Source organism: Protopterus annectens, chromosome 14.part0 (genome assembly GCF_019279795.1).
Source record: "Protopterus annectens isolate FY-2018-M chromosome 14.part0, PAN1.0, whole genome shotgun sequence".
Classification (NCBI taxonomy): domain Eukaryota; kingdom Metazoa; phylum Chordata; order Ceratodontiformes; family Protopteridae; genus Protopterus; species Protopterus annectens.
Genome location: NC_056748.1, coordinates 954,161,529 through 954,186,041, shown reverse-complemented (window position 1 = coordinate 954,186,041; position 24,513 = coordinate 954,161,529). Strand labels below are relative to the sequence as shown.

The 24,513-nt window shown below is 39.3% G+C and overlaps 1 protein-coding gene across 1 annotated transcript in view; it reads right to left on the bottom strand.

The window, feature by feature from the left end:
• LOC122789362 (trichoplein keratin filament-binding protein-like) overlaps positions 1–24,513 on the bottom strand; it is an 823,181-nt gene that overhangs the window by 789,892 nt on the left and 8,776 nt on the right. The gene's annotated exons all lie outside the window — the stretch shown is intronic.

The window sequence follows — 24,513 nt, the reverse complement described above, 5'->3', positions numbered from 1 at the left end:
TGTTGGTGGAGGGGGGTAGGTTTCTGTGGGGGTCTTGTTGATTTTCGTGGTTGGGGGGTGTGTTGAGTTGGAGTGGTTGATGATGGAGGCCTCTGTTGCTGTCTTGAGTTGATTCCTCATGCTATTAGATGAATGGTTCATTGTGGTGGTGGTGGCTTTCTGCAGGCTTTAATTGAAGGGTCAGAAACACCTGCAGCGCATGTGTGGGGTTGGTTTGGACCGCATGAGACTTGAGCAATGGGAACAATATTTTAAACATACCTCTCAACCTCTTAGTGCAAGAAATATGGACAAAGGCCCAAAATTAGGGAACAATTTTTAACATACCTCTCACTGTGGTCTTAATTCAATGTTAGGATATTTTAAGTCAAATCCATGGTAAAATAACTAAATGATATTAATTCACTCAAATATATAGATAAAACCAACATTGCTTAACTATCCTATGACCTTCCTGGCTGAAGTTGATAGTAAGCCAAGTTTTGCCCATTGGCTAGAGTAACAAGATTTGTTTTACCGTACATTTTCCAGAAACCACATTTTTTTAAGACTTTGACAGGATGAGAGATTGTGAATTAATATGCAGTGTACAGATATTTGTAGAATGTCTAGACTTGAAACCGGGGTAGGGGATATATATCAGCATGCATATGTTGAAAGCAGATCTAGTACCACCTGTAACATGAGGGTCTATAACAATATAATAACAGCTATGATATGAAAAATTGTGCTGTGTTGTAATTCATATAGAGTTAACTTCAGCATTTTACAGGGTCATATATGTAACACTGATCAATAAATTACTACAGCTAGGTATTGAGATACTCTCAATAAGATGGATAGATGCATGGCTGACAAATAGGACATGGCAAGTATCATACAGCAACTGGACAGGTGAAATCCTTGGTTACAGTCAGGGTGTCCCAGAGGGCTCTGTCCTAGGCCTTTACTTATAGGTTCTTAGGTGTGTACGAGGCTAATGGCCCTGGAGCCTTTACAAGCCTAGCCCATAGGATTACCCTGGCATCATGCCACCCAACCTTAGTTCCTAGTGTCTCTGTTGAGTAGAGCCACAGGAGTGATCCCTGGAGTGAATTTTCTATTTCCCATCCAGTCATCAAGATTTATCTTGAAGAGGGCCAGTGAGGTGCTCTGCTTGATATGTATGGGAAGTCTATTCCATACCGTGGGCAGTCTTTGGGTTATGAACCTGTCCCTCCAGCATGTTCTGTTGATTGTGGTAATGAGGTTGATGTCTCTGGAGCGTGTGGTGTGGTGGGATTGGGATTTCTTTAGCTGTAGCATTTCTAACAGAGCTGGGTCAGACATGGCTTTGTAAGTCAAGCAGAGATCACCTCTAAGTAGGGAATATGAGACAGAGAATAGTTGGAGTTTTTTGAGTCTGCTCATATAGGACAAGTGTTTAAGGCCTAGGATCCTCTTTGTGAGGTACTTTTGTGGCCTCTCCAGTTGTTGCAGGTGTCTAGTGAGGTACATGCCAAATGGGGCATTGTACTCAATAATTGGCTTAATGAGGGAAGAGTAGAGGGAGACAATGACCTCTTTCTTCCTGGATGCAAAACCCTTAGTAATGAGATGTGCCACATAGAAGGACTTTCTTACTACAGTGGCAACATGATGGTCAAAAGAGAGGTTGCTGTCAACCTGTGTTCCCAGATCTCTTATAACGCCTTCTGTGTTCAGTAGACTACCATCAATGTGGTAATTCAAGGGAACTGGATTTTTCCCAAAGGGGATGAAGACACATTTTTTGGCACTGAGCTTAAGGCCATGGTTCTGACACCAGTCGTTGGTCTCATTGAGACCTTTCTGTAGGATGTCAGCATCACTTGGGGAGTTAATAATAGCTCCAAACTTGCAATCATCTGCAAACTTTGTCAGCCAGAGTCCCTTCATGTTGGCCTGGACTTCAGAGAAGTAGATACCAAACAGGAGAGGACCCAGGACCGAACCCTATGGGACTCCACTCGTGACTGGTTGGCAGTCTGACTTGGAGTCAGCTACTTTGACACTGTGGGTTCTATCTGTGAGCCAATTTGCAACTCAACTAGTGATATAGGGGGTTCATGCCTAGCTTAGTAAGGTTTTCTATGATTCCTGAGTGGGGAATGATAACAAAGGCCATGGCCATATCAAGGTAGGCTGTATGAACCACCTTACCTTCATCCAAAGCTCTGGTGACTGACTCAAAGAAGTTGACCAAGTTGAGAAGGCATGATCTACCCTTCACAAAACCAAACTGTGTAGGATCCAGAGTTTGGAGATTCCCTATATCCTTGTTTATTAGGTCCATGATGATGTGTTCTACAGCTTTGCATATCAGACTCGTCAGGCTAATGGGGCAATAGTTCCTGGGGTCTGTAGTAACTCCTCCTTTGTGGCGAGGGATGACTGTAGCAGTGCGCCATTTGGTAGGCACAAAGCCTGAGGTGAGGCTGTGATTGAACAGGGCACACAGGTGAGGTGTCAGTTCACTCTGTAGTTCATGTAGAACTCAGCCAGGGATACTGTCAGGTCCCATAGAAGCTGTATTCTTGGCCTTGAACAGCGCTGTTTTAACCTGTGCAGCAGTAATACTGGGTGCCTGGCAATCTACTGGTATTGTGATTGGTCCTTTGCGGGGGGGGGGTAAAGTTAGCACTGAATCTGTCCGCCAGTATATTTGCAATATCTGTTGGCTCGGTATAGGAGGTACTATTGTGCAGTAGCTCAGAGCAAATGTGGGTATTGCCATGGAGATTCTTTACATAACTATAGAAGGCCTTGTGGTTGTATTTACTATCTGTTGCAATTCTGTTTTCATAGCTAGCATTAGAGGATTTGATGAGGGATCTCAACCTTTTGTTGAGGCTGATAAGGGAGTTTTTCCAGTCTTGGGACTTCACCTTATTCCACATCAGTTTTCTCCTTTTGCTGTAGAGTTTGTTTATGGCAGGGGACCACCAGATGGGCTTCCTTTTTTTTGAGGAGAGCATCTTAGTTCTATTGGGTATGGTGAGATCCATGCATTTGTGTACATGCTCATACAGTGTATTGGTGTATGATTTGGTGGTCATGCAACTATTCTCCATTTGCATGGGTGCCATGAAGTTAGCCACCTCTGTTTTTAGGAGCCAAAAGTTAGCTTTGGAGAAGTTTATCATGGTGGTTACCTTTGTTGGGGGGTGGGAGGCATGTGGATTTCCAAGGTGCTTAGCTTGTGATCAGATCTAACCAGGGAGGTGTTGACTATTGGTGTAGAGCAATGGTCGCCCATGTTAGTAATGACCAGGTCAGGGATGTTGCTACCTCTAGTGGAGGTAAGAATAAGCTGGTCCAGGGCATTGGAATTAATGAATTCCAGAAAGCGTTGGGCAAGTGTATTGGTACATGAGTACTTTCCCCAATTAATGGAGGGATAGTTGAAGTCGCCCAGTATGAGAGTGTTAGGTTGGACCCTAATATTCTCCAGGGTGCTTAGGAATGTGGAGAGTGTATCTTGGGACATGGTTGGGACCAATAGCAGGCTACGACCTGAATTGCTGTCTTACCCAATGTTAGCTGCACCTGAAGTATCTCAGATGCATTATGTTGGGCTACCAGTCTGGAGGTGTGCACATCTTTTATGAATATGGAAACACCACCGCCTTTGGAGCTTCAGTCCAAGTTCTGGGGCCGAAAGGTGTGGAATGAGTTGTAGCCTGGTAGTGCAGGGGTGCTTTCTGCTGCCTTGAACCAGGTCCCTGTTACAGCACAGATGTCAATGTTCCCCATTTTAAGGAGTACTTCAAACAAGTGCATTTTGAGATTTAGACGTCTAGGATTGAGCAGCATGACCCTCAAATTGCATTTGTTTGTAGCTGTTATGGTGGTAATTTGGTCTTTAGAACACCACCTAAAAAAGGCACTATAGGGGTGGCAAGAGCTTTGGCCAGTATCCGGAAGCTCAGGGGTGACAGATGCAGGCCATCTCTGGCAAAGCATCGAGGTCTGTCAGTCATGTCATCCCAGGCAGACAGATACTGGATCCCCTTAGAATGACACCAGAAACTTAGCCAATTGTTGAAAGCAATCATTTTCTGCTTGTACTGTGGTAACATTCTGGGTGATGGTAGGGTGCTGATCAGGACTAGGGTCATACCCGCCTGGGCTACATAATCCAAGAGCACCTCCATATCTCTTTTCATGTAGTCCAGGGAGGTACATCTCAGGTCATTCACACCCACATGTACAATGACAGAGTCATATTTGTACCTGTTGTTGAGGGAGCTGAGTGCATGCGTTATGTGGCAGATCCTGGCGCCTGACAGGCAGCTGACTGTTACTTTCTCCTTATTCAACCTAGTGAGTGGGACATCAGTGTGCCTCACTATTGAGTCACCTATGACTAGTGTGTTGGGCATGGTGTTTTGCCTCAGGGGCTTTTGTTGAGTGGCACACTGTTTAGGAGAGTTATGTGTCTCATGATTAGTGTTGAGTTGTGGTGGTTGAGTGCATTTCTGCCTTGGAGGTCTCTGCTGTTTGGTTAGATTTTTATTGAGAGCCTCAGCGAAGGTGGGTGTGTGGTTTGTGTTTTTATGTGAAGGCAATGCTGGTGTGTGTTCTGGAGGGCTATGTGTTTCATGTGGTGTGGTGCAAGTGTTGACCTTCTCCACTTGGCCAGCTATTCCGGTCTTGGCTGGAGAGTGAGTGGCTTCCAATTTGAATATATAAGTGCATCTCTCACAAGTCTGAGTGTTGGGGGTTAAGAGGAGAGGGTTGTCAGTGTACACGAGGCAGTTGTCACATTGCCTCAGGATGCCCAAGTTCACTAGGTTAATAGGAGAAAGCACAGGGAACTGACCTTTAGACATGCCTGGAAGGGTGGGCATTAATAAGTACTGGAGCTGTTTCCTTGTAGAACATTTAGTGCTGGTAGCACTTTTGTGTACTACAATAATTGCTGCAAGAAGTCTGGTAAAGTGTTAAACTAACAAGCTAGTAAAAGTGCAGGAGAGGAGAGAACTAGCAGATCTAAGGGAAAATTTGAAGAGCAGACTTTGGCACTGCTCAAAAGCTTAGAAACAGTCCTGGACACAGCAAATCTGTATATGGACTAGATTAGTTACAGGAAAGATTGGAAACAAGCGCAGATGTGGGCTTTTAAACCAGAAAGTTGAAAGAGATGGAAAAACTGCCCAAATGGTCAATAAACTACAATTTCTGTGACAAAAAACACTCCTCTTGAGGTAGATAGGCTACCTAATACTTACCACTCCCACTGATAAGCGAGAAGGCTTCCCTCCAACACAGAAAGGCTTGGAGGGCTAAAAAGCTTACCAACAGTCCTGGATAAGCAACACTTTACCAGACTTCTTGCAGCAATTATTGTAGTACACAAAAGTTGAAAGAGATGGAAAACTACCCAAACAGCCAATAAACTACAACTTCTGGGCCAGAAATCACTCCTCTTGTGGTAGATAGGCTACCTAGTGCTTACCACTCCCACTGATAAGTTAGAAAGCTTCCCTTGCAACACAGAAAGGCTTGGGGGGGCTCAGAAGCTTACCAACAGTCCTGGAAACAGCAAATCTGTATCTGGACTAGACTAGTTACAGGAAAGGCAGGAAACAAGCGCAAATGCGGGCTTTTAAACCAGAAAGTTGAAAGAAATGGAAAAACTGCCCAAATGGTCAATAAACTACAATTTCTGGGCCAAAAACTACTCCTCTTGTGGTAGATAGGCTACCTAGTACTTACCACTCCCACTGATAAGCTAGAAGGCTTCCCTCCAAAACAGAATGGCTTTGGGGGCTCAGAAGCTTACAAAGAGTCCTGGATACCGCAAATTTGTACCTGGACTAGACTAGTTACACGAAAGGTGGGGAACAAACACAAACGTGGGCTTTTAAACCAGAAAGATGAAAGAGATGGAAAAACTGCCCAAATGGCCAATAAACTATAATTTCTGGGCCAAAACCAACTCCTGTTGTGGTTGATAGGCTACCTATTGCTTTCCACTCCCACTGATAAGTTAGAAGACTTCCCTCCAACACAGAAAGGCTTGGCGGGCTCAGAAGCTTACCAACAGTCCTGGATACAGCAAGTCTGTATCTGGACTAGACTAGTTACAGGAAAGGCAGGAAACAAGCTTAGAATATATATATATATATATATATATATATATATATATATATATATATATATATATATATATATATATATATATATATATATATATATATATATATATATATATATATATATATATATATATATATATATATATATATATATATATTGTTTTTGTATAGAAAAGCAGCTAAAACAGCAGTAAATACAATTCAAATGCAGTGCAGGCTAGCACATTTGAGTGTGTTGCAATATTATGGCAAATACAGTTTAAATAAATGCAATTAAATTAACAAATGACTGAAAACAAGTGCAGAAGGCAGTAAATTAGAAGGCTACTAACAAGCAGTAATAAGTGCAGAGTAAGAGCAACTGAACAGATAGCATGCAGAACAACATACTAAGACAGTTACAGTAAGAAAAGCTGAATAAAATGTATATATATATATATATATATATATATATATATATATATATATATATATATATATATATATATATGGGTCTAGGACTATTGAACGAAAGTTCAATAGTCTGAATCCAAAATACCGCAACACACTTTAACGAAAGCGCTTTCACCAAAAAAGCGCTTTCATTAAAGTCCATCCAAAAAAAACACTAAATCTTCTTTTATGCAGAGGGGCAAGCCCCCCTTCACCCCCCATGTGGGGGGCTGTGCCTCCCACACCCCCCTACTTTTATATTCTCACTCCGAGGTTGCACTACAGTGGGGAAAAGGGAATTCTTCTTTAACCGCACCGTAGTGCTACCGGCACAACCAACATACATAACTGAAAGTGCTGCTTTGGTGAACAGCACTTTCGGTTATGTATGTTCGGTGATTTCTGCTTCGGCAGAAAGTGCCATCGAGGATCTGTACGGATCCCATATATATATATATATATATATATATATATATATATATATATATATATATATGTATATATATTTTTTTTTTTGAGGGAGGGAACAGAGCAGGATTAAGAGGCTACAGGGGTTGTCCTTCCAAATGCTCTCCTTGTACACAGTGGCTACAGCTGAGGAGATGGGACTAGCAGGACTGCCTGAAATCAGAATACGATCTCACTGCACTCAGCTGAGTGAGCAAATGAGATGGGCCCAGAAGAAGCATCCAAATACAAATTTAGATTGTATCTTTCAGACCTAACTTTTCATCTGCGGTGTTCTACAGTTTATATGCAGACAACCTGAAATTGGGTAAACTGATTACACGTGTTACAGAAAAGGCATGTCTGCAAAATAACTTGACTAAATTGACCTGTAGGGAACAGGGGAATAATATGCTGATAAATACATCAAGAACTAAGCATTTGCGATTTGGTAGGCATAAATTGAAGGTGAATATTTAATACAGCACACAGTGATTGAAACTGTAGACTGATTTGAGGACCTGGGTATATGGGTAGATTCTGCTATGAGTTTTTCTAATCATATCAACCAATTGGATAATGATAGGTATAGAACTATAGGTTGTATAAAAAGATTTATAAAGTCTAGGAAATGAAAAATAATGACGTCATTGCTTGTTAATTACATTAGACCCAAACTTGAGTATGGAATAACAATATGGAAACCCTATAAGAAGACAAGCGTGATTAAACTGGAAAGAGTACAATGGAAATAGACCAAGGGTACCCATGGATGTAAAAAAATTAAGTTATTATGAAAGCCATAATATCTGAATATAGTTCCCAGGGCAGACAGCTAATTAATATAGGCTGTAAGGGGTGCGCAAAGTGTTTGTTTTGCCATGTACACACATGGTAGTGGGTTTGTTTCCCATCTTTAATTTGTATTGTGCCTACCCCTATTAGTAGAATGCAGGGGATTTGAAGGGCATTTGTGTTGCGGCTTGTCTGACGAAATGTGCACCGAGATGTGAATCTTTTTTTGGGGCTGAGCATCTGACTAGTAGCTCCTTAATAGGGTGGTGAGATTGATACCTAAAATTTGCATTTTTTGTGACAGCAAGGTGCTTAATTTGTTTTCTTTGTGGGTGGAGTAGAGCAGAGTGGACATCAGTCAGTGACCTGAAGGAAGTGGGTCAGAGGTGGAAGTGCAGGTACAGGTGGCTGTCTCCACTGATAGATTGATGCACAAATGTGTTCAAGTGGGGGAGCGCAAAGTAAGTAACAGTTGCTGGCCTGCTGGAAATTGTTTGATGTAATTGATTCTGATGAACTGGATGTTCTGCTTGTTGGAGTGGTGCACAATGATGTCACAGGGAATCTTCTTTTACTTGCGGTTCATTAAGGTATGCTGTCTTTGGTGCAGTTTGGGTAATGGATTGGCAGTGAAGAGGGTGTATCTTGGGGCTGGGTTAAGCAGGGTTGGGGAATTTTATGAGGGGTCTGGGGGTCTCGCAGGTAGGGTTATGCATAGCTATCCTAGGCAATGGGAAGTTACTAGGTTAATGGTTTTAGGGCCCTTAAGTCGGTTATCTATCAACGTTTCAGTTATGGTTATTGCGTAATTGTATTTGAAGGTAGGGATGCTGCAGGGGAAGCTAGGATTGAGGTGTGGTAAAGAGCATGGTAACAAGCTTACTTTATTCGGTACTTGGGGTGGTTTCTAGGCTAATGGTTCTAAGGTTTTTATAACCTAGCCATGCTCGGGTAAGTGAGATTCCACAATCCAGAGTGCAGTGCATGTTGCTCTTAGTTAAGATGGACATGGGTGGAGGTTATCCCTGTCCAGAGGGCACATAGGTGGAGTTGTAAGGGGAATTTGTATCTCTGTTTTTTGTAATTGGATGTATAGCAGGAGTGTGGATGGTTTTAATTTTCTTTGTCTAATTATTCATTTTGTTGAGAACTCCTTTGTTGGTAGAAGAGTGATAATGTTATTTATAGAATATGATTTTTAATGCAATGTTTTGTTTTATTTCATATAGGTAACTGTTGTACTATTACTTTGTGAAGCAGGAGATAACTTTATGATCTTTGTTAGGACATCTTAATTCTTCAAGGGTGTCTTTGCATCTGGCAGTGTCTGCATTTTATGCAGTGGATACAGGAAATATGCCCTCGGTGGTAAATAATGGTCTTAAATAATTTGATTATGCATGTGTGGAGTACTTACAGTCTTTTCTTTTACAGATCACCCTGAGTGCAGATGGGGTCATGCAGAGTTTGTATTACTTGGGGGACTGAAGAGATATGGACTCAACAGGTGAGAGAAGAAGCTGAGGAGGATTTTGGCTGATGGAGAGGCATGAAAGGAGGTTATGGGTTACCAGCCGTGTAGCTGAATATGTAATTGTTGGTTTGTTTTGCTTTTTCTTCCCTGCAGTCAGAAGGTAATGTCTTGTTTTGGTTCGATCTTGTATGGGGAGCATTAGGGTTGAATTTTAAACTGTTTTATGGGTAGTGATGGTCTTCTTTGGAATGAGTCAGATAGTGTTGCAGACATTAGGTATAGGGGATTAGTGGGTTTCTCTATGTGAGTTAGGTTTGTGAGCTAGATGGGGTGTTTTGATAGGAGGATTTAGCTTTGGGTTACGGCACTCTCAGGAGAGACTTGGTTGGGTTTATTCACTACATTCTGGATAGTAATAGCATGCCACTGGCCTTGTGTGACCTGGTTGCATCGGACATTCTCTAGTTTGATTTTGTATTTTGTTTAGTTAGTTTTGTCTGGCTTGGTTATTGTTAGTGGAGTATTTAGGGTCATATTGCTACTGGCCATGATGGTGGTTAAGTGTGTTGTTTATAATGGGTAGTTGGTGAGATGGTAACATTTTACTAAATGGAATTTAAAAAGAGATTTAAGAGGGGTATTATATTCACTGGACAAAAACAAAACAAAACAAAACAAACAAAAAAAAAAGAAATTATTTTAATTGGATTGTAAAATAGGGTTGTGATGTGGCATGGTGTATGCATTTGCCTCGGCATGGTTTCAGTGGCAGTGGGCTTAGTATGGGTAGTCTAGTGGATGGTAATTTTCTTGGACTTATTGCGAGGCATTCATTGGTTGGGTGGTAGGGATTATTTAGATCATGCGCAGTAGTCATGATAGGTTATGAGGTCATGGTTTGCTACCTTAGCATAGGAGAGGGGTCAGTGGTTTGTTTTACCTGTTAGGTAATTTGCTACTTTTTGTTAGTTATGTATAGGGTTAGGAGGTAATGACTTTGATCCAGCTTTGTTAGGGAAGATGGGTACACCAAATTATGTTTGGCTTAGTGCCTTACTGGTGGTTAGATTGTTGGAAGTTTGGTCAGAGAGAGGGGGAACAGCCTGGTCAAGCTGGTGGGCAGAGAAGAGGGGCAGGCTTGCCCTCTTCTGTTCCCCCTCTGGTGTTGGATGTGCAATTCAATAAGTTGGGAAGAAAAGTGAGAGGCTGCTCTGTTGGATAAGTTAATAAGCAAGCAGAGCTGCTTATTTGGATGGTGGTGTAATTCAATAAATTAAAGGTGAGCGTGAATGCTGCCTTGTTAGTGCAAAGATAATTGAGCAAGTGGGGGATGCTGCTTATCAAGGGTTAGTAGTTACGCTGCCCTTATGGGTTATTTTTCTTGCATGGATGTTATTATCACCTGATTCATGTTTTGGTTAAAATTTATAATTATTGGTTAGCAATCAGGTTTATGGAAGTTTAATAAAGGACGGCAAATATCATTTGGTGTTGTGTGTTTATTGAAGTGGACCAGGACAATCATAAGATCTAAATATTATATCCTATTTTGCTTAGAATGCATTGCAAACTTCAGAGAGTCAACAGTTTGATTCATGTGTTCTAAAAATTCTTTTAGTATATATTCAGTACATCTCCAAAAAATTAAAATGTCATCCAAATAACATATACATATGGTATGACCATTGTTCTCATTAAATCCTCTTCATCACTAATATCTTTTATATGATTATTAGCTACCCCCCCATTCATTCTCAGAATAGGTTGGTATCTGTCAGTTTTAGCTTGCCATATTAAATTCTTTATTTCATCTGACATAATTAGTGAGTAAGTAATTTCCAAAAATATCTCCCCTAGTTTATTGGTCTTCCTTAAAAATACATCATCTTGGGACACTGATCTAGATAACCTTATGAAATAGCCATTCAACAAATTCCTTTTCTACTAATATGTGTGGGAACTCATATAATGTAAATATTTATTGGAAAAAGTAGATTTCTAGAATATATTTAATTCAAGTCTCATCCCTTTAACATTTTTAATAATCATAAGAAAGTAAGTAAGAAACTGAGATGCCTCATAAAATCCTCCAAAGCTAGTTACAAAAATAAAATTGCCAAAGATTCCAAAGACAACCACAAAGCATTCTATAACTATGTCAAGAATCTAAATGGCAATGCTCAGATCTGCTCTGAGCTAAAACAGAATGGCATTAAATATACTGATCCGAAGGATATTGCCAATATCCTGGCAGATCGATTCAGTGCCAACTTCACCCCCCTCTCACCCCCTAAATGGCCCATCTCAATACCGGAAGATTGCCAAATTCCAGTAATAACGGCCACACAGGTACAAAGCACTCTCTAAAGCCAAGAATACAGCATCCATGGGACCAGATGACATCCCGGGCTGTGTACTACATGAACTACAATATGAACTGGCACCTCACCTAAGTGTCATGTTTAATCATAGCCTCACCTCAGGTTTCGTGCCCACTGAGTGGCACAGAGCTACAGTTATCCCAATCCACAAGGGGATCCACCTTGGATCCCGGAAACTACCATCCCATCAGTCTGACAAGCCTTATCTGCAAGGCCATGGAGCGTATTATGATGGAACTTATAAACAAAGACATTGGCAACCTTCAAACACTGGACCCCACCCAGTTTGGGTTTGTGAAGGGCCAATCTTGTCTCGAACCTGATTGACTTCTTTGAATCAGTCTCCAGAGCCATGGACAAGGGTAAGGTGGTCCACACAGCCTATCTAGACCTTGCCAAGGCCTTTGACACCATCCCCACTCTGGAATCATAGATAAACTTACTAAGTTGGGCATTAATCCCTATGTCACCCAATGGGTTGCTAAATGGCTTACTGATAGAACCCACACTGTAAAAGTAGCCGACTCCAAATCCAGCTCCAGACAAGTGACAAGTGGAGTACCTCAGGGTTCAGTCCTGGGGCCACTCTTGTTTGGCATCTACTTCTCTGAAGTACAGGTCAACACTAAGGGACTCTGGCTAACAAAGTTTGCAGATGACTGCAAACTGGGAGCCATTATTGAATCCCCAAATGATGTGGATACTCTACAAAAGGGCCTTACAGAAACAGATGCTTGGTGCCAGAGCCATGGGCTCAAGCTCAATGCCAAGAAATGTACTGTCATCCCCTTTGGGAAAAAACATGTATCCATGAATTACCATATAGGTGGCAGTACACTAAACACAGAAAGTGTGATAAGAGACTTAGGGACACAGGTGGACAGTGGTCTCACCTTTGATAACCACATCGCCACAACAGTCAGGAAATCCTTCTATGTGGCACACCTCATCACGAAGGGCTTTTCATCCAGAAAAAAGGAGGTCATTGTCCCACTGTACTCATCCCTCACTAGACCCATTATAGAATACAACGCCCCATTTGGTATGTACCTCTCAAGACATCTGCAACAACTGGAAAGGCCTCAGAAATACCTCACTAAAAGAATCACAGGCCTAAAGCAGATGCCCTATGCTGACCACCTTAAAAAACTCCAGCTATACTCTGTGCATATCGTCTACTCAGAGGCGATCTCTGCTTAACATACAAGGCCATGTCAAACCCAGAGCTGCTGGACATGCTACACTTAAAGAAATCCCAATCCCTCAGACCTACACGCTCCAGGGATCTAAACCTTGTCATCACAATAAACAAAACATGCTGGAGGGATAGGTTCCTGACCCAGAGACTCCCCAGACTCTGGAATAGATTGCCCATACATGTCAAGCAGAGTGCCTCTTTGGACCTCTTCAAGAGGAACCTTGTGATTGGATGGGAGAAAGAAATTCACCAGGGATCACGTCAGTCAACCTGCTAGACAGGGGTTCAGGGAAGTAAGTAGTGTGGGAAGAAATAGCCAGGGAATTGTTAGTGTAGGCCCTAGGGCCAATAGCCTAGTACCAACCTATGAACCTATGAACCTATGAACCATTGGTCGTCTGATTCATCTGTTGCATCTTTGGAATGCTTGGTGATCTCTTTAGTAGTGGAGCTGAGGGTGCAGTTAGAGAGGGATAGTCCAAAAAACACTGTGATTCATTGTCATTAATATTAGTCTGTTGTAGATCAAAAGCATCTTCCCTGTTCACCTCAATGTCTGTGTCCATTTTTTATTAACACAGGGTAGGCCTTTGAGTATTTAATTACATTGCATTTTTAATCAACTTTATTAAAACAGTATTATGTTATTCCTCATAATTTCCTTCTGCAGAATGTTAATATCAGTTTCTAATTTTTTAAGCTATCATTAGCCTTAATTAATAATCACATGAGATCAATCCCTCTATCACACACGTTAATCAAATAACAGTGTAGGAGAGACTCTGCTTCTAATCCATTGGGAAGGTTCCACATCTGTAGACCCTTTGGTACTCGCCTTTCTTTAATATTTTCATTGAATAATACATTGTCCATTTATATACTTCTAAATTTAGTAAGACGTTTGTCAAACTTGGACATTTCATCGTTTAATGTCAGTCTTACCTCTGAGATCTTTGTGATATCCTCAGCCAGTTCCACCTGTAATGTTTGACTGAGACACTTTGAGAAGTGATGATCTTGATCTGTTAACATTTAGTATTATTATACTGAATTGCATATCTTAGATATAATATTTAATATTTTTATATTTTAACTATCACAAATACAGTTTTGTAGGAATAATTTATTATGTGTGAGGTTTAGTGTTTCAACCTTTTATAGCTTTAATGTTATAACTCATAATGTATGGGATGTTTGGATGAAATTGTGTCACGTAATGAACAATGTTTCTTACTTAATGTCAATGTTTACACATAGTGGTATTCTGATGAAGTTAATTTTAATGAATGAAAAAGCATAACCTCGTATTTAATAAATCAGAATGCCTTAAAATATCTTGCTACCGGTGTCTTATTATTTTTAGCACATAAAAGGCTAAAACACTTGTGAAGCATTTACTTTAGACAGCAAAGGACCATTTTCTTGGAGACCATTTGGTCAGGACCAGCCAACAGAACACAGATTTTGAACATTTTGGTTTTAAAATTTACCCTAGGTTTTGATAACTTTTAATACAGGAGAGTTGGAGATGTCCTCTCCTTGCATGAGAGGTGTGAAAGATAAAGTCTCCTACCCTATAGAAAAAAATATTCATAAGTTCCATTCTTTTGGCTGATCCTAAATGACCAGGTCTGATGAAGAGATCATTTTTTAACATACCTCACCACAGGCCATTTATGGCTCTCACATCTAAAGCTAATATGTTCCAGATACATCTCTTCCTTCTTTGCAAAGTACACTAAATTACCTTCACAAGATAGTCTTGTAATTTTCTTTGCACTTCTACAATATAAGCCTGAGATCTGAAATTTCAGAATATTCATGCAATTAAGTCACACCTAAGAGAAATAGGGTTGGGATCGTGGCCTAATGGTTAAGGTGTTTGCCTTACAAACACAAGGTGCAGGATTTGAATCTCACAAGGGATAATTGGCTAGGCTTAAAATGGCTCGCAAGGCCAGTTAGCTTAGTACTAACCTATGAACCTATATTAGTTTCATGAGAAAAAAGTTGGCATTAACACGTTTTGTGCAAGCTATATCTGAATACTTAAAATATATTTAATAGAAAATGTGCTTCTTGTAGCTAATTACTGCAATGAGAATTTCTAAGCTATTCTTATGAAGAAGCCTTTATACAGTTTTTCATATAGTAGTGCAGTTAAGGGAAGTAATCTGTTTTTCATTCTTAAAGTGGCCTTAGATTTCTCAATGTACTAATTGGGAAGATGGATGGTGATGAATAAATAAGTAAGAAAAAAAGAGTGAAATAATTTTATACACTCCTCTGAGGGCTGTAAGTGAATTTGCATGTTGAGTGGCCACTAACAGTGAGCATATGATTAAAAAAAACAATCTCTGTAGTGTGGTCAGGTCAAGCAGCACAGACAAGCACAGTATACGCAAATGGCCACATAATGATATGGTAATGAACAATGTTATTATTATAATGAGCATATCAGTGTATGCTAATGAGGCAAAACAAGATACAGGAGTGAGTCACACTTGTATAGATTATGAACAGTAGAGTTGTGCCTACTGTAGATTTAAATATGGCTTATTGTTCATGTTCAGATTGACTGAACTGTTAAACACTGTTAGGGATTGCTGCAGCATTGTCAGATGTGTATCTGCAAGACAGTGTTACTGCTGCTGCCATGCTCAGTGGTGCGCGACATCATATCTGCAAGACAGTGTTACTGCTGCTGCCATGCTCAGTGGTGCGCAACATCATATCTGCAAACAGTGTTACTGCTGCTGCCATGCTCAGTGGTGCGCGACATCATATCTGCAAGACAGTGTTACTGCTGCTGCCATGCTCAGTGGTGCGCGACATCATACTACTATGCTTAACATTTCATGGACTTCATGACTCCAATATTTCTAGCATTGTTGACCAGTACTGTGTATATAGGGACACAATTCAAGAAACTGTGGACATATGTCAGCCTCTTCTGTAGCCACATCAGGCGGTACCTGTCCCAGTAGATACTAAGGTATGATTAACCTTATGTATATTAGCAACAGGGACCCTTCAGAGCATGGGTATCACAGGCATCTGCTTTGAGAATACGTATAATTCAGTTTCTTCAGCATGTGGAACAGCATACATGGTTCCAACCCTAATAGAACAAAAACAAAATGAACTAGAACAAATTACATTATCTGATAATAACGTAATGAGACTAGGAACGCTGCAAGATAGACTTGATGCTTATGGTGCTAAATTAAAAGGAGTGAAAAGTAGCAAATTGACCAGGGATTTTAATGATTTTCAGAAGTGCCATTTGTTTGAATGGCCGAAAGATAAGAAGACGGCCATACAGACCAGAACAAATGTAACAACTGGATTAACAACAAACTATGAGAAGGAAGAGGTTCCTATTAGGAAACCAGAGCAAATTGTAGTAGAAGCAGAATGCATACTAATCCAAGACAGAATAATAGAGAAGTTTTGAAAACTCTTGAAGCTGTGATTCACACTCTGGAGAACAATGCTAGCTCTCGTATCAGTGATACTGAGAGTACTGAAATACTATTGGAGCAAGGTGAAGAAGATATATCTATTCAAAACAACAACAAGAACCTGGATATGCAGAATGCCACTAAACTCAAAGATGGAGTGATACATTTACCACTTTACCAACAGCTTCCTTTTTTGTTGCAATACAATACCTCGAGGGAAGCATGCCCTCACAGTAGAGAGAGGAAGAAACAGAGGTTTCAGGAATAAATGATTCCCTTGTGTTTAATATATCGAGCACTGAATTAACTAGAGACCACACTCAGTTATTAGAGAAGGGAATGAGTTTTATACCTTCCTTGTGCTCACCCATGAGTGAATTTATTGTAGATTTAAAGTATTTTGGAAGAAATTTCACTTTGAAATATTTTTTTGGGAATACAAATAATGAAGGATCTCAAGCTAGATATGGATACAAGAAATCCAAAAGATGCGTTCAATCCTGTTTGTCATCCGGCTGTAGATGCCTTTGTGAAAATGAAGTGAATATAGACAACAGAAGGAAGTAAACATTTCCATAACTTAACTCTAAATGAGAAGAAAGCATTATTTGAACTACAGAATATGCAGGACATTATGATTAAGCAAGCTGATAAGGAGGGCAATTGTAGTTATGGATATGTCATTCTATAATATCAAAATGAAGGAGATGCTAGCAGATATAGCTACTTACCAGAGGATTGATAAAGAGAACTGAATAGGATTATCTGAAATGTCAAGATACTCTTTATGACAAATTGATGAATAGATCTATAAGTAAAGAGCTGTCTAATTTTTGAAGTGCATCATCTTACTATACATTATCTCTATGGAATGCCTAAGATACATAAGAATCTACATGACCCTGAAAAGGATGGACAATCTGCAAGACAGTGTTACTGCTGCTGCCATGCTCAGTGGTGCGCGACATCATATCTGCAAGACAGTGTTACTGCTGCTGCCATGCTCAGTGGTGCGCGACATCATATCTGCAAGACAGTGTTACTGCTGCTGCCATGCTCAGTGGTGCGCGACATCATACTACTATGCTTAACATTTCATGGACTTCATGACTCCAATATTTCTAGCATTGTTGACCAGTACTGTGTATATAGGGACACAATTCAAGAAACTGTGGACATATGTCAGCCTCTTCTGTAGCCACATCAGACGTAAGGAGTACCTGTCCCAGTAGATACTAAGGTATGATTAACCTTATGTATATTAGCAACAGGGACCCTTCAGAGCATGGGTATCACAGGCATCTGCTTTGAGAATACGTATAATTCAGTTTCTTCAGCATGTGGAACAGCATACATGGTTCCAACCCTAACAGAACAAAAACAAAATGAACTAGAACAAATTACATTATCTGATAATAACATAATGAGACTAGGAACGCTGCAAGATAGACTTGATGCTTATGGTGCTAAATTAAAAGGAGTGAAAAGTAGCAAATTGACCAGGGATTTTAATGATTTTCAGAAGTGCCATTTGTTTGAATGGCCGAAAGATAAGAAGACGGCCATACAGACCAGAACAAATGTAACAACTGGATTAACAACAAACTATGAGAAGGAAGAGGTTCCTATTAGGAAACCAGAGAAAATTGTAGTAGAAGCAGAATGCATACTAATCCAAGACAGAATAATAGAGAAGTTTTGAAAACTCTTGAAGCTGTGATTCACACTCTGGAGAACAATGCTAGCTCGGTAATTGATACTGAGAGTACTGAAATACTATTGGAGCAAGGTGAAGAAGATATATCTATTCAAAACAACAACAAGAACCTGGATATGCAGAATGCCACTAAACTCAAAGATGGAGTGATACATTTACCACTTTACCAACAGCTTCCTTTTTTGTTGCAGAACAATACTTCGAGGGAAGCATGCCCTCACAGTAGAGAGAGGAAGAAACAGAGGTTTCAGGAATAAATGATTCCCTTGTGTTTAATATATCGAGCACTGAATTAACTAGAGACCACACTCAGTTATTAGAGAAGGGAATGAGTTTTATACCTTCCTTGTGCTCACCCATGAGTGAATATATTGTAGATTTAAAGTATTTTGGAAGAAATTTCACTTTGAAATATTTTTTTGGGAATACAAATAATGAAGGATCTCAAGCTAGATATGGATACAAGAAATCAAGTACGTTCAATCCTGTTTGTCATCCGGCTGTAGATGCCTTTGTACGATTATGTGAAAATGAAGTGAATATAGACAACAGAAGGGAAGTAAACATTTCCATAACTTAACTCTAAATGAGAAGAAAGCATTATTTGAACTACAGAATATGCAGGACATTATGATTAAGCAAGCTGATAAGGGAGGGGCAATTGTAGTTATGGATATGTCATTCTATGATATCAAAATGAAGGAGATGCTAGCAGATATAGCTACTTACCAGAGGATTGATAAAAGAGAACTGAATAGGATTATACGAAGTGTCCAAGATACTCTTTATGACAAATTGATGAATAGATCTATAAGTAAAGAGCTGTCTAATTTTTTTGAAGTGCATCATCCTACTATACATTATCTCTATGGAATGCCTAAGATACATAAGAATCTACATGACCCTCCTATGTGATGTATTGTTTCAGGAAAAGGATGGACAACTGAACCCCTTTCTATTTTTATAGAAGGGGAGTTAAAGAAATTGCTACCCCATGCATCTGCAGTGATTAAGGACTTGGCCGAGTTCTTGAATAGACTCTATAAGAAAGTACATCAGATGAACATCCCTAAGGATTTACTATTAGTAACCTTGGATGTGAACAGTTTATGCACTTCTATACCTAATGAATGGGGGATTGAAGCCATCAGAGACTTTGGTGTGAAACACGAAACAGCTATTGATATCCACCTAATATGCAGTCTTCTAGAATTGGTTTTATATAATAATGTTTTTCAATATGGTAGTGTCTATTATTTGCAAAAATCGGGAGTAGCGATGGGAACCTCATGCGCAAATATCTATGCTAATTTGGGCCTGGCAAGATGGGAAGAGCTATGGAAAGTGGATGTTTATAACAAATGGAATAATAATATAATTTTTTATAATCGATTCATGGATGATATTTTTCTTCTATGGGAAGGCGACTTAACTTTTTTGGAGCTTTACTTTCTTTTGACCAACACAACTTCATTTTTGAAATTCAAAATGACCTCCTCTAATATGGAGATAGAATTTTTGGATGTTAAGTTGATGCTAGATGACACAGGGTGTATTAATACTAGAATGTATAGAAAACCTGTATGGCGTAATCATCTGTTACACAATACCCATATGCATCCTAGACATATCTTTGATAACATAGTAACCAACCAATTAACGTGAGTATCTAAACTTTGTACGAGGGACAAAGACTATATAGAAGAGCAAACTAAACTCATTAATGACTTTACTAAGAGGGGATATACAATCAAAGGAACACAAACTAATGAAGCAACTACTTTGGAATGATGATCTCAGACAGCAAGATCTTATTTTTCGGACCAAGGAGGAATAATTAAGGCCAAACAAAAAGAGCCAAAGTCTAACTTGAGATGTCAGCTAACATACAGTACTGACGATCTTGCTCTTTGTAACACCATTAAGAAATTTTGGACAGTGTTAACATCTGATAATAAAATTAGAGAAATTGTTGGAGATCAACCCAGTTTTTGCTTTAAAAACAGGAAAAAATCTAAAAAGACTGCTATGTTATAAAACAGAAACTGAAACCATCTCCGAAAATAGGAGTTTTCAAATGAGTAGGAGAATTGGTAGGTTCAGATGTGGAAGTTGCAAGGCATGTTCTTACATTAACAACTCGAATATCTTTATACATCCCTACATTCTCTATAAGAAGAACTATAAATTTGAAGGATTTTCAAATTGTCGGAGTAAGAACATTATATATGTGGCAACCTGCAGTCACTGCAAGGCATACTACATAGGGAAAATGAACCAAATGTTTAAAGAACGTATCCTAAAACATTTATCCGACATAAGAAACAAAGTTACTAGCAATGCACTTTATATGCACATTAGTGCAAATGGTAGCCATTCTTTTAAGTTTATAACACTAACTAGGCTCCATGAAACATTAAGAGGTAGTGATTTAGTATCTCAAACAGAAATTGAAGAAATTAAGTGAATAATGAACTTGCGTTCAGATCAGCCACCAGGTCTGAATGCATTTCTCCTTTAAAACCTGCACTAAAAGGAAAACCACTTCAGCACTCAAAATAACCTAATTGAAAGGATGTATACATTGCTATGGCTACAAAGTATCTTTGAATGAGTGAATACCTGAGAATGAAGGTACTTAACAGGAAGTTAAACTGGCTAACATTTAGGATTTGAAAAAGGTATTACACCGAAAGCGCTTATCCAGTTTATGAGCCAGTGTGTTTTATTTTGTCATTTTATTTTTATTAAAAGTTTTTAAGTTTCAAGTTTTTAGCAGGATTGGTGGTGGAACCGCTCTTTCTCTAAATGTATCACAGGGGAGAGAGGCAATGGAATACATTCAGAATATGGAATAGCCAGTATTTCAAAGACTGTACAATCCAATACAAAATGTTAAAAAATGGAAGACTGAGTCCATTTGCTACAAGCATTTTTAGAAGTACTAACAAAAATGGTAGCATGTTCTATGAGAGCACCTATAGCAGGGACTGTTGTTTTTCCCTTTCCCTACTGTAGTGCAATCTCAGGGTTGGCCAATATAAGCAGTAACGGGTGCAAGGGGAATTACCACCCTAAATAGAATGTGTTTTAGCTCATTCAGTGTTTTGTGGTTCGACTTTTTGCGATTGGTTTTACAGCATTCAAAATATTGGTCATTTGTTATTTTAATGCATTCCAAGAGGCAGCATCATACAGGAATTCTATAATATAGCCTATTTCCCTAAAGTACTGGGGGCCATAGACTGTATCCATATATAAATAAAATCCCCAACTGGTGAACTGGGAAGGAGGTATATGAACTACAAGGGTATCACTTCACCAACTGTCAGGTAGTCTGTAATGCACATAGTATAATCACTCTTTTATAAGTTGTTTAAAGTACACTGCTGCATCCATATCTTAAAGTTTGTTGTAGCACTTCACTCCAGACACACACTTACTGTGCTTTTACATTAGGAGGACTGGGATTATTCATCTAGTGGCTGTAGGTGTATACTAGTCTTTCTGAGATGGGAACCTAACAAAGGTCTCTAAGTACTTTTTCTTTGCACTTCTCTTATATACTGTGACTGTACTTCAGCAGTTAAAAAAATATGTACTGTTTGCTGCTGCTTTGCACTATATTTTACTACTGCATTTCTTATAATTTGACTGTATTTCACACCAACTGCTGCTTTTACTTAATTTAAGAAAAGGTCTGTTTCTGCTGTTTTATTCTGTTGCTGTCATTAAGTCAAGAAAAATTGTGCTGCTTTTACACTGTTGCTTATGTATTTAAAAAAATCATACTTTTTTGTGTTGTTCCATTATACTCCTATTGGATGTATTATAGATTAGATTCAGACTGGCTGAATTCAGTTCTGTTTGTAGATTGAGCCCTAAAAATCAGGACATCTTTTTTTGGAGAAGCCCCCCTGTACCCTCGAAGCAGGAGTGTATAGTAGGACTATCTAAGTAAAGGCTACTGGTTCAGGGCTCAGTTTGAGCTATTTCTTTGATGCAGGGCTCAGTTTGAGCTCTTTCATTGGTTTCTTTGTATTAGCTGCTTTGCTCTTCCTTGTTCATAGTGCATCATTGAGCACCACCATGCAGAGGGGGTAACTCTTGATGGTTACAGATGCAAAAGCACCAATAGAAGTATTTTCACTTAGAAGTGGCTGCTATCTAGCACAGCAGGGCTTGAGTAGCTCTCCGCTGTTCAGTGAACCACCCAGCAGAGATTTTACCTCTTACATATCAACATCAGACCCTATAGAACCCCTTTTTATAGACCTCCTACTGTATATCCCATAAGTTAGTCACCCTAAAATAGTTCCCAACCTGATACCCCCCTCTTGTTCTCCTTATTTGCTGAGATACCAGGTTAAAACCTTGCATTATGGAGTGTTGATTTCTGTTTCTCCCTCTCTTCCAGCTGGGTGACATTTTTTTTTTTTGCAGTACAGTGTACCAACCCCCCCTCATGACCCCTTAAGGAATGACCCCTTAATAAAAAAAGAATAACAATTTTGCTTGAACACTGAGAATCTGGAATCACTGCTCTCACATTCCCAGAACAGCAAGTTGTCAGCTCACACACCATGACTCCTATTTGTAATATGCATCCAATACATAAACCTTCATATGCAGATGTACTCTCCAGAAACCTACCTAAACACCAGAGACCTTCAAAAACAAACAATGCTACACCTAACACAACAGCCAAAGCACCCGATACACATAAAAACACAAGCACCTGTGTCTCACCAAATAAGCCCCTAAGGCAATGCACAACTATTCCAAATGTTTTAGTTATAGGTGTCTCTATAGTGAGACATACAGACGCCTCACTCACCAAGTTGAACAAGGAGAAGGTTACGGTCAGCTGCCTGTCTGGTGCAAGGATTCACCAGATCGCACATGCACTCAAGTCTCTCAACATCAAGTACCGTTATGACTCTGTTATAGTTCATGTTGGTGTGAACGACTTGAGACATAGCTCTCTGGACTATTGAATATGTGTCCCACGTGGTTATCTCCTTAGCTTTGAGCAGCATTTTACCCTCACCTAGGATGATACCACAATATAAACAGAAAATGATTGACTTCAATAATGGGCTTAGTTTCTGGTGTTATTCTAAGGGGATCCAGTTCTTGTCAGCCTGGGACAACATGGTGGAGAGACTGCGCTGCTTTGCCAGTCTTAACCTGGCACCTCTAGGCTTTTGGTTGCTGGCAAAGTTACTTGCCTCCCCATAATGCCTTTTTTAGACTAGATCACAGCAACAAAATTTCCGATGTGATTGAACTTCCCAGAAATAGAAACATATAAAAAATCATCTGTGCTTAAAACTACAATAGACTGGATAAACCCACATTATTTTGCCAACTGGAAAGAATTAACAACGGTTATATTAACAAATGAATTTAATCTGTTAAAAAAAATTTAATAGTAGACAAATCAAACAAACCCTGGTACATACTATGCATAAGTATACAATATAATATAATAAAACCTTCAAATACAACACTGATTAATCATTACATCAATTCCTTCAGGTAACTTATCAATGCAAACATAGATCTAAAACTTTGGTTTGAACTTTTAACCCCATTTACCATCACTAAGAACTTTCCTCACAAAATATATAGGGAAACAATAACCTCCTGGGAACAAAATGGACTCTTATGCTGGTTTCAATGTGTAAATAAATTAAATGTTTTAGATATACATATGATAAAAACTGATTACAATATTCCAACACAGGACTGAGTAACCTTACAAAGCATTCTAATGTACACTCAAGATTTATGCAGATTAATTAATAATTCCTCATTTAAAGATATTCCAAGTCTAATAAGTTTTCTGTATGAATTTATATATAATAGTTGTGAAAAGAAAAATTCCATTTCAAATCTATGTGGGTAATGTGGGATTTACCCATGGTTGGCGTGGTTTGGTCCCGAGGGCGAAGTCTGAGGGACCAAACAAAGACAACCGTGGGTAAATCCTGCATTACCCACACCCAGAAGTGGGTTATTGCTATTATACTATGACATTATTTAAGAAAAGAAATAATTACTTTTCTTAAATAATGGCATTGTATAATGCCTCTTTGCTGCCCTTCCGCAGTTGTCTGGTATCCGCGGCAGTTCTGATGTACTGCGCATGCCTATGCAGTACATCAGAGCTGTGGCCAAAAGCAACGGAGAAAGCAAGATCTCCGTTGATTTTTACTGTTTCGCTATGTTAAATGGGTTTAATATAGCGAGACAGCTTTAAAATAAGCAACGGATGTCCGTTGCTTATTTTAAAGCTGTCTCTCTATGTTAAACCCATTTAACATAGCAACAGTAAAGCGGAGATCTTGCTTTCTCCATTGCTTTTTTTTTTAAACCTGTCTCGCTATGTTAAATGGGTTTAACATAGCGAGACAGCTTTAAAATAAGCAACGGAGATCTCCGTTGCTTATTTTAAAGTTGTCTCACTATGTTAAACCC